Source organism: Podarcis cretensis (genome assembly GCF_951804945.1).
Source record: "Podarcis cretensis genome assembly, chromosome: 9".
NCBI lineage: Eukaryota > Metazoa > Chordata > Lepidosauria > Squamata > Lacertidae > Podarcis > Podarcis cretensis.
The window spans coordinates 51,319,096-51,336,329 of NC_137178.1; the positions used below are offsets into that span (position 1 = coordinate 51,319,096).

Below are 17,234 nucleotides of genomic sequence, written 5' to 3' on the forward strand. Positions count from 1 at the left end.
ATATGTTGCATTCAGAAAATGTCATTTGAGGTGGCTGTTACTCTGTGTACATACATGATAATGAATGATGCATTAATGCACAAAAGAACAATAATCTTAAGTCAATTAAATGGAACATTTTTTCCATTAGGAAATGGGATGAACCTGACCAGTTCCCATGCTTGACCAAAGAAACAGTATAGGGTTCCCTCCCTGTTTCTCGCATTTGGAGATCTTATAGAAAACCAATGAGCAGTTGTAGATTATATGAAATATATTCCTATTTCTTCCTTTGAATGTGAAGTTTAGGGATCCCACCTAAATTCCTAATATTATTAAGTTTTCATACTATTTAAGGCATATACTTTTTATTCAGATAGAAGGGCATTGCAGTTCTATTATCACATTTCCTATTGCTAAATAGAATAATTACTTTTGCCTGATAATCTGTTTTGGGTACTTGATTCATACTTCAGGAGAAATCAAAGGAAGAGAAGAATTTGGAAACTGGTCAGAGTTGTTTTGCCAATTTTTTCTTGCTGTGCTTCCAGCACTATTCTATTCATGTTTACTCAAAAGTAAGTCTCATTCACTTCAGTTGGATTATTCCTAGGTCAGTGTATAAGATGGCAGCCTTGTTTATGTATTTACATATACCATATACTCATAGCATATACTCTGAGCCATATACTCAGAGCAGGTTTTATTTCTATTTTTGACAAATGAGATATACTTTATTATATAACTTATATTGAGTTCTGTTCTGGTCATTTTTTGAAAAGCAGGAGAAAAATTAATTCACATAATTTACAGTGATCAGCATATCAACATGTTGGCATTATATCACAACAAAGCTGATAGTGCTTTAAGTTAGAAAACAAAGCATTGTTGTATTGTTGAAGCTGTTTTGCAACATAGGACTAATCTATACAGTACTGGTGAGTTATAACGTTATAAATGTTTTATAAAAAGTGACAACAGGAGGCGCTAGTACAGCATTCAATAGAAAATTGCATTGAGAGCTATATAACATTTTTTTCTTAGCTTTTTTTTTTTAGATCAGTGTAGATCCAGCCGCAGTAAAGCAGAGATAAGGCATTAAATTTATTGGTTCAATATACATTCCTTGAAAGTCATTCCCCTTTGTTTGACTGCATTTTACTTCCGTGTAAGTGTTCATAGGTTAACAAGTGTTTTGGAAATTAACTGATTTGTTTCTGATTAAATGAATGGAGGATTGCATTGTTTGTCTCATTTATGCCAATGGGACTGAACTGGCTTAAATCTAAGAAGTTTGATTTACAATGCAGTTCTGTGCATACCTACTCAGAAGCAAGCCCCACTGAGTTCAGTGGACCTGACTCCCAGATCATGTGCTTAGAAGTGCAGCCTTAACTGGGTTGCAGAATGAGGTGTTGTTTTCTCTTGAATGTGACTTCCTTTTCTATGGATGAAAGTGATGCAATCTACTCTGCTAATGCAACTCAATCCAGCTCTGGCTAATTACCAATGTGAAGCTTTCAAAATGGCAAGAATTTGGATGCATGTTCATGGCTGTATTAGCCAAAGTAACTTAGTGTAATAAGAATCCTTCTTGTGATTTTAAGACCACAGCTTGCTAGCTTTAGTTCATTGTTAGTGCACTGCTGTCTGTGATTGATATTTGGCACAGTGTCAGTCCTTAATTTACTTTTCACATAACTCTTTCTTTTTTTAAACTCCTCCCCTCCCTTTCCTGATCAGGTTCTCCCACAAGACAGGCATGGAAGAGATGTCATTTGGGAATGTAAATGATAAGCTCATTATTTGGAATACATTTTTTCAATGCACTCCAGTTAGTATTATCAGACTGTAGTAAATTACCTTATACTTTGATAATGGGAAACAGATACTTCCATGGAAAATATTATGAAGAAAAGTGTGATAATATTAAATTTCTGACATGCTGTAAGTGGACATTGAGATTATGTGCTTTAAAGCACCAAATTGTGTTATTTTATCATAGCAAAGTAGGCTCTGTGACTGATTAACAGACTTATGAAGGTGAAGTTCCTGACTTGCTAATTATACATTTTTGTGTATGTAAAATCCCCATATGAGTAAGTGACTTATATAGAGGAATAAGGGTTACTTCTTCTTTAACCAAATCCCATATTTAAGCACACTTGAAAATAGCAATCTTTTCTTAAACTCTGTTTGCAGGCAAAGTCCTCCTATTGTCATTTGAGTGAAACAGCTATCGTTTGTTTTTTAAAAAATAATACTATAGTCTTTAAGAGTGGACACAATATTTTTTCCAGACTGATCAGTAAAATATGTAGTTATCATTCATTATTTGTATACTGAAACTTAATATTTCTTATTGACCACTTTTAAGGAACATTGTGCCTTTCAATCTCGTCATCTTTCAAAAGGTACACCTATGGAAAAAATGTATATTAACAGTTGTAAAACATAGCTTGTCTTAGAAGAATGTAAGAACCGAGAGTTACACCTGAATACTGTCAAAAATTGCTGAGTCCCTCACTCAAGGCTAAACAGCTCCATTTACTATTGCATACGTAGGATCTTAAGTCAGGACTATCTTTCTTTGGACAGCATTCATGAAAGATCCCGGAAGACTCAGAAACTATTTTAGATTCTGGTATTCTAGGACTGCTCTAGAAAAATATGAAGGGGGATCCCAAATATTACATACACTGAGTTTTAACACAGCTTCTGTTTTTCCAAGATTGCAAGACACTGTTAAAATGCAGCTCACACATATCAGTGGAGAACTTGCTCCACAAATTCTAACTTTTAAACAATTATTTGACCCATCATTCCAATCCATTACATCCTCCGAGATAATAATTTCTGTATTGCTTTTCTGTTAGTGAAATAGATGTAAAATAAATAGACTGCCATGGGAGATGAGGTACTTTCTTTCATTAGAGATTTTTAAGCAGAGGCTGGATGGCCACCTATCAGGAATGCTGTAGTAATGGATATCCTACATAAGCAGCGAGTTGAGGTCACTTTCAGTAGTCTGATTCCATGATAACGTATTTAAAACTGCAACACAATCACATTCAGACTGCAGTGATTTTAGCCATAGAGTTGTGTGCTGAAAATTAGCAAACTGAAACTTTGCTGCCGATTAAACATCTTAAAATAAAATTAAAAAGAAGATACCTGAATATTCTGTTTGTAGTCCACATTCTTCACCATTCTGTGTTTCTTTTATCTTTGGACTTAGAATATAAATAAAGTTAAGGCTCTTCAAAGAAATAGATTAATAAATTAAATAAAAATGAGAGGAGAAAGGCATTTTAATAAAAGTGAGTTGAGGGGCAAATCAGTAACTGAAGAACTTAGAAAAATGTAAGCTGACACATAATTATTAGACATAATTCTTGATATCAGTCCACAGCTGTCAACCTTCCCTTTTTTTTCGGGAAATTCCCTTATTCCAGTGCCGTTTCCTGCTGCTTCCAGCTGCTATCCCAGATTGTTAGATATCCCGTAGACTGTCCCTGGGACAGGTGAGGCTGTTGATCCCTTATTTTCGAGGCTCCCCAGGACAGGTGAAGCTGCTGATCCCTTATTTTCAAGGCTGCTGATCCCTTATTTTCAAATCTGAAAGTTGACAGCTATGTATCAGTCTAATTTTCTCTGGCACATTCGAGTGCTTTCACCATCTTGCTGCAGTATGCAGCACCCCTTGCCAGTACAGACAGCCAAGTCCCAGCAAACCCCAGACAGGAGTGGCTGAAGCTGCTGTGAGTGATTTAAGCTACCACATCCACTACTGGCCTAGAGCTACAAGCTGGCCACATTCTTTTCTGATCACAATTGATAAACTCACAGGCAGACACAATAAATTTGATGCAGGAAAATCTAGTTAACATTGCCCTTTCATGTCTTTAATGGGACAGTTACTTTAATTAATGAGGTTTTGAGTCTTTTGACTCAGACAATAAATTTGATGGACTTAGGACAGACCATAAACAGTGTTCTTTCCAAAATTCAGAAATATAAGCAGAAAAGTGGAAGATTTAGCTCTAGTTTGGAAACAAGACCAGATATTTTGGAACCCCAGAATCTAGCATGGAGTTTCGTTGGTAAAAATTTGGAACCATCATTCAGGTTTTTCCTGGATAGTTGCTATTTATGAATTGTGATTTTTTTTAAAAAAAAATATTGTATTGTATGCATTTTATAGTTGTTTTTTCCCCATTGTAAAATTCATTGAAACCTTTTATAATGAAAACAGTTCTAGAAATGGTTAAAATAATAATAACTTAATATAAATCAGAACCTTATATTTATAACCCACTCTTGAAACCAAAGAAGAAAGATCTTTTCCAGAAAGGAAACTATTTGATAACCAATGTAAGAGTAAATAATAGGAAACACAAAAAGAAGACAGTTGTTTTATCCTTAAGGGGGCATCTACTGTGATCTCTATTTCAGCCAGCTGAGGTACTCAGTTCCGAACCCCATCCTAGCTGACATAACTTGACATTGGCATAAGTTGCTCATCCTGGCTCTGCCAAAGCTGGCATAAGCCTGTTCTAGGGGTGTGGTGGGGATGGGAACAGAAAAGGGGGACTTAGGCAGAATCCTAAGTCGGTTTAGCTGAGTTACATGATAGCCTGGCATAAAACAATATTTTAAAGGCTTGCTTTCCGTCTGCCAGGCTTAGGTAGAGCAACTGCATCAGCTCTGTCGCTGAATAGGGTTTGGATCTGGTATAAATTTTGCTGGCTTAATTTACACCAGTTAATTTTCCACCAGCTGCAACTCAGAAAGGGCACTCGATGACTAACTTAAGACCTGCAGTTGTTTTTCTCCTAAGCACGATAGACCTCACTTCACTGCATTTTTTTAACTGTTTGCTTTGCATTTTCATAACAATTTCATACCTGAGAATAATATTTCATCTTCGCAATAATGATTTGACAACAACCTGTTATGATCAGAACAGAAAATTCAGTTAAGTCTTCCAATAATCAGCTTGAGTTTTGCGTAAGATGTGCATTCTGTATGATTTCCAAAAACATGAAGTGATAGAAGTCTTGCATAAGAAAAAGATGAAAGATTCATAAATTAATGATTAGCATATTATGAATTGGTCTTACTCATTCTGTGATATTTACTCAAGGAGCCTACATCCCAACAGGAAAGGCCAGAAACTCAGGAATTATGGATAAATTAATAAACTAGCTATTATTTATAGTTATTAATTGACACTGTTGGTTTTCCTTCAGGATTTTTTTAATCTTGTACTTTGCCTAACTGTCACCAAATTTCTTTAATGTCTGTCAGCTAAAGAGTTATTGCAGGTGCTTATTCTCTACTTTAAGTCAGAGCTAACAGGCATCCTACTGTGGAAAGCTTTTTTTTTTAAAAAAGTTTCATCACCAGAAAGGCATGGCAGCTAGAGAGGCAAACAGCCAGGAGGAACAGGCTGCTGCTAGTGAGCAGGGAAGAAGATGTCAGAATAGATATGCCAGATGTAGAAGTGAACAATAATAATTGAAAGCCCATTAGAAATGAAAACCTATGTGGGGACTGAAAAGTAATAGATAGAGCCAGAATGCCCCCTGTTCTGTGCAGAACAACAAAGCTGAAACTCATTGGAAGGGGAAAATCTTGCACCAGACAGTCTAGCCTAGAAGGGCAATGTTGCAACGTAGCAATTTCAAGCTACAGTCAAACACTATTCCCTATTGTGGGGTGTTTGTATTCTCATTCCCAAAACTTCTTACCCTTATTCTTTGATTTTCCCTAATTCTTTACTGGAGGGAAATATTATTGTTAGACCCATCACTTTAATGGGACCACTTGGCTCCTGCAAAAGGGAGGGAACAATTTTTAGTGACTTCAGTATGGTTGGTTGTATTCTAATAATTTTTGGGATCAGGGGACTTGTTTTTATGGATGAGGCAGCAAGGTTTTATTTATTTCCTCACTGTTCCTTACTAGCAAGATAATGACCCAGTAGGAACAACACTATGTCATGACTTGGTATAATTTCCAGGAACATAATTGGAAAAAAGAGTATTGCCTTCACTGGCCTTTTCTAGAGGTCTCATACAAAGGTTCCCTTTCTCTGATGGAAGAATTCCTTCTGCTAATGGAAGTGCCTTCTACAAAACCCTATGTGATTTATGTTTGTGTATCTTGGAAAAATCAATAGTTATAGGGGAAATCCAATGAAGTCATATTCAATAGACCTAAGTTTTGCATCTTGGAAATTGTTTTCAGTATCAATAGAGAACGGCTTATAAACTATCCTCCTTCCCAAAGTAGATCCAGAACAATTGATGCTATAGATGGGAGGAAATAAAGGTCCCATTTCATGTTTGCAAAAGACAAGAGAATTGACCCAAATACAGAAGATACTCCCTAAACTTTTGACTGTGCGGTTGCATAGGATTCTTAGTTCACATCCATCAAAGAGATTTTCAGTTAGGGTAAGTGGTTAATATTAAAGTGCTTCTATGTGTTCGCCTACAAAGCAGCTCAGTTAATAGTTCATATAGTTTAATACTACTTTACAATAACCAGTGGAGTGGGGAGAAGGTGAGGAGAGAGACAGTTAGGATATTAAAGAACTTTTGAACATGTGCCGAAAAGGCAGCTAGCTTTTAGCACCTGGTCTGCTTGGAATCTAATTCTGCATTCCAAGCTGAAGAACCTCTAGGGGAAGTGGTGCTTGATTTGTGGTATAACTGTCAACTGGACAGTTTCGTATTCTGAACCATGTAATTCTAAACTTCAGCACTACATGGAATAAAATACAGCGGTACCTCTGGTTACGAACTTAATTCGTTCTGGAGGTACATTCTTAATCTGAAACCGTTCTTAATCTGAGATACCACTTTAGCTAACGGGGCCTCCCGCTGCTGCTAGCGCGCGATTTCTGTTCTCATCCTGAGGTAAAGTTATTAACCCAAGGTACTACTTCCAGGTTAGAGGAATCTGTAACCTGAAGTGTTTGTAACCCAAGGTACCACTGTACATGTTTTACAGAACTAAAGATTGCTGATGTGTTGCACTATTTTTCATGTTTGAACTTCCAAAAATACCACTACAGTAGCAACTTTTCTAAGCTTTCGAGACCAGCTATTTTGAAAACCATTTTTAGAAAAATCAGGAATGTTTGCTACCTGGAAAAATATACTAGGAAGAAGGTAGGCAATGAAGTCAAAATGATTTACATTGGAAATATGGTAAGCACAGTCTTAACTTTCCCAACCAAGTCAATAGGAATTAAATGGGTTTAACTTGGCCTAGACTGTGCCCTTTCTTTCCAACAACTTGAAGAATTTTGTTTTAATGTTGTCATTTTCTATCTGTCGCAAGTACTAAAGTACTTTCTACAATGGAGTGAACTTATAAGGTGTATTTTGCAAAGGGAATTGACAATTTCTTACTAAACCTATAGAACACATACTGGATTTCAGTTATTTTAGCTTTGCTCATAATTTCAGTTAATTCCCTTCTAAAATGATACATCTTACTTAGTTTACCCCATGAAACTGTCCTCGATAGACACTGCAGACTCTTGCTCTTTCCATGCTGTGTCCATTCTGCCTGCATTTACAACCCTCTTGAGGAACACTGGAAAAACAGTAATATTTATAATCCCTACCCCCCACGATCTAAGTAAAAACTTCACTGGTAAGCCACCCACCTTTACTCTTTTGAAAGTTAGTAAGAATTCATCTTCCCTCCCATCTGCCTACTTCCTCAATAATTATCTCAATGGCTTACATACAGCCTTTTAGTATTTTAGTTTCCTAAGGCTATGCATATTATACCAGCTTTTCCATCTTGGATAGAATCACTACGGCTATCTTTACAAACTGATGTCTAATGGAAATCGAGATTTCCCCCCCGAGGTTGTCGTTTGTCCAGTTATGGCTCCAAAATGGCATACTTAATCTGCATCTTATTCTCTCTAAAATCTGACTTTCTGTTCCTATCTCTGTGCACATTTATGTTTGCTGAAACAAAAAACAGAATCAAATATGTCAGCTGAGAAACTCAAATCATATAACTCTCTCTTCATTTGATATTTATGGTTTCATTTACTTTAGATATAATCTTTGTACACCAGAAAAATCATTGAGGTGTCTTGTACATATAGCTCTGACATCTGACAGCAAATTAGTGCTGTTCAGAACATTAATGGCGTACAATTTTTCATAGATTCCACTGCTTGGCTTACTTAGCTTAAGGTACTGCATTCTTTATGGTTCCTCCAAATGAGTACAAATGATATTTGTTTGGTTTTAATAATAATAATTATAGTACGATACATTCAATTATTAACATTTTTCTTCAAATTACAGTCACTGAACAAGGAACTTGCTCATATTTGATGAGCGGTTTACTTAATTAGATGGTTTATTACCCAATAAAAATAAATTGAATTTACTGTATGTATCCTATTTATGATAGGAAAATATCAAATATTTTTCAGTTAATAGTAGCAAGAGTGCTTTCTTTCATTTCCCTTCCCACAATAAAAGTCAAAGGTCATTTAAAAGTTACAGAAATCATTTGGGCTCATCCCGTAAGACAGTGGTGGAGAAGCTCTGGCCTGGGGGCCTAATTAGGTCTGACAGGCTTTAGAGGTTGGCTCACCAGGTCATTTTGGGCAAATCATGCTCACCTTACCTGTCTTCCGCTTCTGGAAACTTCAAGCTGTGGTTAAAGGAAGAAGCATACACTTTTTGAATTTTGCACCTTTTTATGATGCCTTGCAGAGCAATAGAAAAAGGTGCCGGCTCAACGCAAAGGAAGAATCGGGAGCACACATGGAGTGCTCTCTCAATTCTTTCTTTGCAGCCGCAGCTTGAATTCAAGCCATGGCTGCAAAGGATGAAAAAAAATACCGTAACAGAAGTCCTCCTAGAGTGTGCTCGCTATTCTTCCTTTTTGCAGTTGAGTCACCTGACACCTGACAGATTGACTTCTGCTGCTTAAATGGGATTTCTTCATCCTCTCCTACAGTGCCCCCCCCCATGCTTCCAAACGGTATGAGGATTCTCTTCAGCAGGTTTGGAGAAAATGTGGGAGGCAGAGAGGAAAGGGAAGTCTTGTTGCATGAGTGTAGGTCCACTTGCTCAAAGTTGGGTGTTTATAGGGCACCAAAGATTATGCAAACACTCATGATGATGATTCAGTTTATTTGGTCTATCAGATAAAGTATAGCATTTTCAAGACAGCAATAGCGGACTGGGAAAAAACACAATATACATGTATAAAAACTGTACCTTTTTCAAATAAGATTGCAACAAAATCAATAAACAATCAGAAATACAGTGGTACCTAGGGTTACAGACGCTTCAGTTTACAGACACTTCAGGTTACAGACTCCGTTAACCCAGAAATATTACCTCGGGTTAAGAACTTTGCTTCAGGATGAGAACAGAAATCGGGCTCCGGCAGTGCGGCGGCGATGCAGTGGCAGCAGGAGGCCCCATTAGCTAAAGTGGTGCTTCAGGTTAAGAACTAAGTTCTTAACCCGAGGTACCACTGTAGTTACAAGTACAAGCAATTTTAACTCCGAACTCATCTTCCCTTTAATAATTGTGTCCTAATTTTTCAGAAGCAGACAGTTTTGCAACTTATGAAACTTCATCGTGGTTGCATGCTGGTGGCTATTTAACAAAGGGTTCATCACTTATGAGTGCACACTGCCAGTAAAGCAATACCTGTAAATCACTGGAAAACTAATTGAAGTGGGATTTTTGTTGTTCCAAAATTTAGCATTAAGGTCTAGTCTGTGTTTTCATCCACTGATACCCTTTTAGTGCAAATACTACATTGCACAGAGTAATGTTCTGTAGGAGATCCCTGCAGCATTTTCTTCCCACAGTTATTGCTTTAGGCTTGCATTGCCAAGTAGATCTGAAAGTGATGCAGTTCTCGGAGGAACAAAAAGATGAATCTGCTGCTTTTAATTTTAAAACATATGTCAACAATATGTGGCAATGAATTAGTAAATAGTCCAAAGTGCCGCTATGATTTTTATTTTATTCGGCTCTATATATTCACATCTATTACACTCCATTTACAACAAAGGAAGCAGCAGATTGATATATTGTCAGACACCCTATCCATGTTTATGTATTAAATCTATTTTAGATAGAAGAGTATCACACATCTCAATTTATTAGTTGTACCTACCTCAGTTTTCAAAGCTTCTAAAGTGAAAAATCCAAATGCAGCGTTCTAAAACAAAAATCTGTTGCCATAAAATCTACATTATCATTTCTGGTTTTTATTAACTGTACTTTTATTGTAAGATTTTTACTTTCCTCATAAACCTCGTGTCACTCAGACATAGGTTGCCATATTTCATTTCATCTAGAATTTTTATTGGATTCAGTTTTTATTCTCAGTTTTTGCTTTGTTTTTAGTATTGTGCTTGACATTCCTCATGGGGGCTGACTTATACTATATTTCCTTTCCTATGATGGAAAGAATGTTCTCCTGAGCAACCGTGAATGAAATTTGGTAACTAGAAATCTGTAGAAGTAGTATCCAAAAAGTACTTTGACTAGTCAGCACACTTCAAATGTGATGCTGTTCATTCTATAATAGACTGCTGTAATAAACTTGCCTTTGAGGCAGCATATATTTAGTCTGTAGTTTTTCTCTCTTTTCTCATTGCTTTGCAATATATTTTGGGTTGTGACCACATGTAAAATGACATGTTAAAGGTATACAGAATTGTGAAACCCTGTTTAGCAAATGCAGCACAGCAAAGCCATTTAAGGACTGTCTTCAATAAACTGAAATTTTGATTTCAATGCAGGAACACTACAAAAATATTCATGAGATGAGTCATTAATAGAAAAGCTCAGTGAGTTGTTTTCTGGTCACTAACAAAAATTTTAAACTATTCTTTTAACCTTGTTAATTAGTGGCTGCATTGCAAATCTTGAAGGAGTTGAAAAGTCAATTTTCATTAGCAAAACCAGGCAATTGTTTATTTATTAGGAGCTGCCACCAATCCCACCTACCTCTATCCCCACCAAACCCTCCAGCCACTTCCCAAACCTCTTTTCTTTACACCTCAGCCAGCTCTTCTAACCCCTCTCAACTCCTTCAACCCTGCATCCTGTTGTCATTCTCACCCCCTACATTTTGCCTCAAACTCCCTGTTCCACCACAGCTCACCCCAATCTCAGGATTCCACTGCCATTGCCACTCACTGAGGAGAGGGGAACAAAGGGGAGAATGGCTTCATCCCATGCTACTGTCAACAGAAGGAAGTTTCTACAGGGTGAAGGGGGAAAAAGACTCAGTCCTTTTCATTTCCTTCTTCTCTACAAATGGCAGCAGGATCTTGGGGTTGGGATGAGTTATGAGGGGATGGAGATGGGAGAGTTTGGGGCAAACTGGGTGGTGCTGAAAGTGACAGGAAGCGTGTGAAGGTTTCTGTTGTCACTGTAGGATATGGACAGTGTGCTTGATAAAGTCTAGCTGGTTGCATGTACGCAGAACCTCCATGGCTTTTAACATCTAGCAGAGGGAGTGGCCAATCTGATTAGTACAGTGAGCAATGCCTTGTGGAGCAAGCAGGTAGTCCCAACCCTTTTTAGATTATCTTAGTGGCAAAGTGCATGAATGAGTCAGTATAAGTGGCTTGTGTTTGTTAGTCCAGTTTACAATTAATCATTTGACACCTGGTACCTCTACATCTGCATTTTTATACATTGCAGCAGAGGAATATTCCTTTTGTTGAGGGAAGAATCTGTCATGCTTGTAGGGTTGAAGCCAGCTGAGTATGAGCAGACCCAAGATAGGCAAGGGTATCCTGCCCCACAATCTCCTTCTCTCTCTCTTCACTATATTTTTCTCACACTCCCTTCTCTCCCTCCCTCCCTATTCAGCAGGCTTCCCCGGAAGCCCCAGGAGAGTCCCTGCCCCATTTCTCATATTCTTCCTTCCTTTGGGGCTGCAGGCTGCCCTCCCTTTATTGGCATCATAACATTCATGTTATTCCTTTCACATTGCATTTACACTTGGAGCGATACCCACACAAAGAGAATCAGATGTACATAATTTGCATACAATTAGATTATAACATTCAACCTCTTAATTCTATTTGAACTAAAAGGGTGTTTAAAATGGCCCCATCCCTCAGTATAAGGACCACCAGCAGCAGATTTTCCTTCAGCAATGCAGTTAGTTTTCCATCCACATTAAGTTTTCTCACAAGCATTCATGTCATTATTTCTATGCTGTCTTTTATTGATGGAATGGAACATGTTCCCTGAACTACCTATAGAACCATTTCTACCTTCAAGCTTGCCTTCAAGGCCTCCTCCTAGAAGTCTTTTGAAAGATGGTGAAAACTTTTCTTCTTAGACAGGCATTCACTGAAAGATAATAAGCTAAGTTTGTGAATTTTCCCTGGTGCATGTTAGGTTTTAGAATGCTGATGCTAATGTTTTATGTATTTTATTGGTTGCTGCTTTATGGGTTTTGTGTTAGGCTTTTTGAATTATAAAAAAGCAAGATAGAAATAAATAAATTAAATATCACTGCATACACCACCACACACATAATACCACTGAAGGCAGTTAACACTTTCCTGCTGTGGACTGTCAACTTGTAACAATGTCAGAGATAGAGTAACCCAATAATTTCCAGCATTCTTATTACTGTTATTCTTGAATCCTTTCTATTGTTTAATATGATTTTTAGCTGCTGAATTTTTATCTCAATTGTTTCCTGCTTCTGATAGTCACAGTTTCAGGGGCATTATTCTAAATCTGAACAGAACAGTGACTTAAATATTTTTGTTGTTGTTCTCTTCTAGCTTTATAACCACAACAGACAACCCAAGAGCCAAATTTTGTACTGTGGGTTTTATACCTTAATGCAAATAATAGACATAAGGCAGGACTCAAGGGTGCATACCTGCCTTTTCTCTTCAAAATATTAAATGCTACTAGGAAAGGGCTAGGACAATATTTATACAAAATATGAAAAGAAAATATGAAGCCATTGCCTAATGGTTATTTTGAAGGAAAACCACACAGGTTATACAAGCATGTTCCCCTTGTAACAGGCATAGTAGGTGCACATTTGAGTATCAGAACCTGAATACAAAATATACTCAGTTTTCTGACATTTTTGAATGCCATATTCAGAACGTGCTTCTATTCATTTTGAATAATTAACATGAATTAACTGGTCCCATTTATCTAATCAACTCATTGCAAACATGTACAGTGATGTGTTGTAATTTGATTACTCACCAAAGTTCTCTTTTAAGTTCATTAAAATCAATACAAGCCTTCAGTTGCTAATGCTGCTCAGCACTAATTACCCAGCTTGTCACACAGTAGTTAGACATTTTGTATAGTTGTTTTGCTATTTCTTTTTATATTTATCTCTTGGATCTACCGCTAATAAATATATATGTGATTCCACCTGATTTTAAATTGGCTAGAAATGACCAGTTATGTGTCATTTCACTGAGAGATTAAATGCAAGGATAAGACTTTGACATTAAGCTTTGATTCTGTGAAGCTACATTAAATATTTTGTCAGTAGAAGATTTGAAAAAAAAATTGTACGTTTATCGTATGTTGTTTAGCTTACAATATACTTTGGCATTTAGCAGCTGTGGCAACTGTGTTAGATAAGTAATTAGTGTTTGGTCACTATTTTTCGTTACACACATAGCTCAAGATTGTATTATACATTATGAATAAGAATGTGTGAAAAATACCTGAGAAAAATTACTACTTTCCTTCAAAATTTCAGTGGAGTTAAGGGTTGTGACAACTTAGGGATGTGCTACACATGCATCCCTTGGAGAGAAAAAAACAACCACCATTGACAGCAAAGCAGACATACACAAAAAGCCCTTTATGGCTTCTCCCCAAATTATTCAGTGATTCACTCTTCCTATACATATTGTAACATTTGCCATCTACCATCCTGTAGCCAAGGTTCAAGAATACAAATTATTCAGCATAGTGGTGGAGGATTCATGACTGCAGCAAGGGCTAGCCAATCGGCACTCTGCACAGCCGTTTGGGAATGAGGAAGAGCCATGGGTGATTGCATGATTGGTAAAGGGTATAACCAACCAGCACTCTGAACAACTAGCTTCTCGTTCAATTGGACTTTTTTGAGGGACGGGGGATGGGACCAATTGCCCTTGAGCTTAATTCACTGGAAGTTTGTGTGTCTTTCCTTTTTTAAAAAAAAATAATTTTTATTAACCGACCAATCAAATCAAATCAAATCACATCACATAAATTCCAAATTACAAAGCCGAATTTTAAATTTTTGTTGAGGGGACCCATATTTCAAGATCCGAAGGGGGATTCTGATCATCTTCTTGCTACTGCGTTAATGTCCAAATCAGTCCAAATAAAGTTCATAATTCTATCCAGTCTTATCTTGCTGTTTCCACATCTCATCTTGTTCGTATATTTTTTCTTTTTTTCTTTATGATCTCTTCTGATAATCTCCTTAAGCAGATAAACACCAATTATATCCTGTGTGAATTTTTCCGTTCGTCCAATCCTCATATCGAGATGGTTTCCATATATCATCACTTTCATAAATAACATCACTCTTTCCACCACTAATCTCAGGATCTGTCGTTCTTAAGTCCCACTGAGGAGTCACTCACAATATAAAAACATCTCTTTTCCTCCTCCCACACTCAAGTCCTCCGACAGAGCTGGCCATCATGGCGACGGTATTTTTAACTGCGTCATTCCAAAGCTCTTAAACTTTCCACGCTCTTCTTAAAACATGCTTTGGTTAGAAAATTCATCTCCACACAGTCTTATTTAATCACATAAAGGAAAGAAAGGGAAAAAAAATTTCCTCTCCCCCCTCCAGTCCCTTTGCCATACCGAGTCTTGGCATATCTTCTCATGATTGAGTCTTGTTCCTCCGACTCGTCTTGTTTATCAGAGAACTCTTCAGTTAGCAGTCTTTACTCCCCCTCCTTCCTTGAAATATGTGCATTCACTTCTTCCTAATTATTCCTTTTGAAGTTCTTGCAGCTAGCGGCGCGGATCAGAGACAGCGTCTAGGAGCACCGAAATCCACAGGAGGGCATTCTGCCTAGTGCCCCCATCCCCACAAATTCGGGGTGGTATAGGGCACAGCAGGCAAAGGCAGCCCCCCCACAATCCTGGGGGGGTAGGGAGGCTATTTACTCCCATCACAGCCTCCCAATTACCTCCTGCGGGTTGGAGAGATGTTATTGTCAGCCATCTTCCGATGCGCCCCTAGTGCCCCCCGAAGTTTGTGTGTCTTTCCAAAACAATGTGAATACAGATCCATTATGCAGGGGTTGGGGTCCTGTGGCCCTTCAGCTATTAAAAAAGGTAAAGAGCCCCTGACCATTAGGTCCAGTCGTGACCGACTCTGTGGTTGCGGTGCTCATCTCGCCTTACTGGCCGAGGGAGCCGGCGTACAGCTTCCGGGTCATGTGGCCAGCATGACTAAGCCACTTCTGGTAAACCAGAGCAGCACACGGAAACGCCGTTTACCTTACCGCCGGAGCGGTACCTATTTATTTACTTGCACTTTGATGTGCTTTCGAACTGCTAGGTGGGCAGGAGCTGGGACCGAGCAACGGGATCTCACCCCGTCATGGGGATTCGAACCACCGACCTTCTGATCGGCAAGCCCTAGGCTCTGTGGTTTAACCCACAGCGCCACCCGCGTCCCTCCTTCAGATATTACAGAATGACAAATCCCATCATCCCTGACCATTGGCCATGCTGGCTGGGATGCAGGAAGCTGGAGTCCAACAACTGGAGGGCCACAAATTCCCAATTCCTGCATCAATGGGTACACCTCTTAAAAATGTACATACTTATAACTTTATGATTTCACAGGATTGAGTTTATTCACAGGATTGGATCCTAAAATCTAAAGTACATTTAGTAAATACAAAGGTTATTGTTTTCCTCACTGCAGATAATTCATCCAAAAAGAAGGAAAGAAAGATCTATCTGTCATGTGACTATTTTGACAAGCTAATATGAGAGGAGTGTGACAGAAGGTTCTGGCAAATTTTGCCCCTTCGTGCACACTCGGTAAAGAAGACCTGAGCAGTCTTGTGTTGTACACTAAGGTAATAACTCTCAAAAGAAGCAAGTACCACATAATAAAGCACCATAAAAATAATTCAAAAATTTAAAAAGCCTGAAAGAATCCTAAAACTGAAAACATCAAAAGCTATAAACCAGTGAAACCAAACCAGTATAGTTCATCCCCAACCCAATGTGACAACAGCTATGACAGTTGTCCAGCCTCTTTGTTGCCACTAAGGTCACATGCCATAAACCACATTTTTGATAGCCTCACTCCTCATGGATCAACAATATTAAAATATCAACAGATTCCATATACAGTATACATACATTGATAGTGCTGTTGACAAAATGAAATATTTACAAAAAGCTAACGGGCAGTAAGCTTGAAAAACAAGTTTATTGTTTGGATTAGTATCCCTTATGATTCTAGCATATTTTCCATCAAGAGTCAACCTCCTAATCAGAACTAATTGTTCATTTTAATTATGTCCCTTTCATCTTTACTGCCCTCCCACTCCTGTCACACTTGGTATCCTCTGCAGGTAGCTCTGCCAGTCTCCTGCTCGCTCTGTTGCTCACCTGACTTTTCACAGTAAGATCAGCATCTTCATGTCCACAATTATTTCTAATGCAATAGAGACCTCCAGAGTATTGCAGAATACTAATGTAAATGGGATTCTTGCCTTTCACCTCAACTCTCCTATTCAAAAAGTTGTTTCCCCAGTTGTTCGTAAGTCAATCAGTTGAAAAATTGCTAATGATACCAATGCTGTCAGACAGCAATACAATGTTGTTGATAGCTCAGTCGGTAGGCTTTCAATCTCAGAGTTGTGGGTTCAAGCCCCACATTGGGCAAAAGATTCCTGCATTGCAGGGGGCTGGACTAAATGACCCTCGTGGTCCCTTCCAACTCTACCATTCTATGAATCTGTGATTTTAAATGAAGGGGCTTGAACTTCCTATATTCCATGTAACAATGCATATGTGGGAGGCTAGTCATGAACCGTGGAGTGATATTAATTCTATAATTGCCATCAATAATGGTGCAGTTCTCTACAAGTCTATTCAGATGCAATCCCCATTGAGTTCAATGGAATTTACTTCCAGGTAAGCAATTATAGGATTGCAGCCTAAATAAGATGTATTATTCAAGATTGGCACTCT

The 17,234-nt window shown here is 38.0% G+C and overlaps 1 protein-coding gene across 22 annotated transcripts in view; it reads left to right on the forward strand.

The window, feature by feature from the left end:
* TENM3 (teneurin transmembrane protein 3) overlaps positions 1-17,234 on the forward strand; it is a 1,288,912-nt gene that overhangs the window by 750,864 nt on the left and 520,814 nt on the right. For 2 of the 22 annotated variants that reach the window (XM_079991317.1, XM_079991318.1), the window contains exon 1: positions 3,435-3,545. The exons of the other annotated variants lie outside the window; for them this stretch is intronic. The gene's annotated coding sequence lies outside the window, so the exon portion shown is untranslated. Of the gene's footprint in view, positions 1-3,434; positions 3,546-17,234 lie in introns of those variants that run through there. 22 annotated transcript variants of the gene reach the window in all.